General features: G+C 36.3%; 1 pseudogene; it reads left to right on the forward strand.

The window, feature by feature from the left end:
- Nucleotides 1-1,155: 1,155 nt before the first annotated feature.
- The window catches only part of LOC117795739, a 19,478-nt pseudogene continuing 18,560 nt past the window's right edge, over nt 1,156-2,073 (forward strand).

The raw sequence follows: 2,073 nt of genomic DNA on the forward strand, positions 1-2,073 counted from the left end.
AAAAGTACATAAACAAACATTTTATTTTTCCAGATTTTGCATTTTTCATAGAAATTTACCACAGATTGTTACTTAAAGATTTGCTACTTATGGATTCATATTAAAGTATGCCCCAAAGAGATAAATGAATTTATATGATGCTATTTGCTGATTATGAAAATAGAGAAATATAAAAATATTATTTGACAGTAACAGAAAATATATATTTCCTTTTATTTAATTACTTTTAAAATTAAACCTATACACTAAAATAAAAAGTAGTCAAGTTAGTTTTGCATACTTAATATATATTACCAATACTGTATTTTTCATTCTTGAATAATGAAGCATGTGACCCACTGCTGTATAATTTGGGCTTTGTTCAAACGTTAATTGCTATAATCATGAAGGCTACTATTAGAAGCAGACAGAGCAGATCTGTGCACAGCAAAAGAGTGGCTTTAACGAGAGCTCCATCCTAATATCTTATTTTGTTAGGAACATAGTTTAAATATTTAAAGAAGAATGTCATGTTGATTCATTGGAGAGTTTGAACACCCATCTCAGGCACGAGTGGGGACCAGCAGAGTGATACAAATGATTACCAAATACTCTCACTTGAGTATCTAGGCCCCCACAAAGAAGCTATTTTAACAAAGGGGCCTTAAAAAAGTTTTGCAAACCCTCTTTGACTTTCTTTTCCTGACACAGTAAATAATTATTTGACTTTCTTCATTTGTGCTTTATGGAGCTAATTACATTTGCTTAGAAACAGTGTTAAAATTAAATGTAATTTTTAATTATAAAATGTTTCTTGGAAACATTTTCTTGTAAGTTAAATGGTACTTTGTTCTAAAATACTTAATTTCAATTACAATTAGAAATCAAAGACAGCACAGCACAGGGCAATTTGGAAACTGTTGCATCAATTGCCACAAAAAAGTTCATATTTTTCAGAATGGACAACGGATGGTGAATATCCAATTAACAGCTCCACAATTATTTTACAACTATCCTCACGAAATAATCATCCCACTTTATGACCATTAACTGAACGGTCACTGGCAGTAGACATTTTTAAAATTTGTAAATTTATTTAGAAATTTATGGTTTTCACTTAGACATTTTTTCAGAAATTATCTATTTGCTTCAATTTAGCAGGAGCTGAACGTCACGATGACAATTAAAAAGACCGGCACAGGTAGGTGGCCTCAAAGTTCGCAGCAACAGTTGCACAAATCACCTTAACACACCAGATTATTCACAGCTAAGGGCAAGCCTCTCTTTGGTTCATAAGGTGTTGTCCTGGAAACCATCTTGATGCAGTCGATAATAGGGCAGACGCTGAGACACAGAGTACAGCCGGTGCAGGAGTCGGTAATGGTGGGCAGGTGGGTGTCGGGATCAAACTGTATAGCCTGCAAACAGAAATAAAAAGCATTGGTGTCACCGACCAAAAAGGTCCAGAACGCCCCCGTTTCAGTAGGAACGTTTCCAGCAGAGCCGCGCTCAGAGAGACGCCGCCCAGCCCTGTGCAGCCCCTGGAGCAACAGTTGAGCTGCCAGAGGGGAGGGGAAAAAAAAAAAAAAGAAAGAAAGAAAACAAACCAGAGAAGAAATCCTTTTAAATTAGAAATACATTGTTTAAAATTCCTTAGAGGTATTTTTCCTGTGTGGTGCGAGGAACATATTTTAGAACAGAGACTCTCTCGTTTTCTTTGTTCTGAGCCGAGCGCAGGTCCTTCCAGTCCCGCCAGGATGGGGGGTCTGCTACCTGAGGGTGGTGGGTGCTTCCTCTCCTCACACCCCGCATTCTCGACACTGAAAAGAAGTGTCACGGTAGCTGGGGCAATGACTGTATTTGCTTGGATTTCAAATTATGCATGGAGTTTTTAAAAGAAAAACAGGAGTAAGAAAAGTTGGCTTTGGTGCCAGTTTTGAGCTTTGAGGATTTTCAATGAAATAATTCCTCGATTCTGACTTTCATCCTCTGTCATAGAAAACGTGTTATCATCCAATTGAAAATCATTTTTTTTTTTTATAATTAATTTTATTTTATTATATTATGTTAATCACCATACAGTACATCCCCTGA

This window comes from Ailuropoda melanoleuca, chromosome 2, assembly GCF_002007445.2.
Source record: "Ailuropoda melanoleuca isolate Jingjing chromosome 2, ASM200744v2, whole genome shotgun sequence".
NCBI classification, from domain to species: domain Eukaryota; kingdom Metazoa; phylum Chordata; class Mammalia; order Carnivora; family Ursidae; genus Ailuropoda; species Ailuropoda melanoleuca.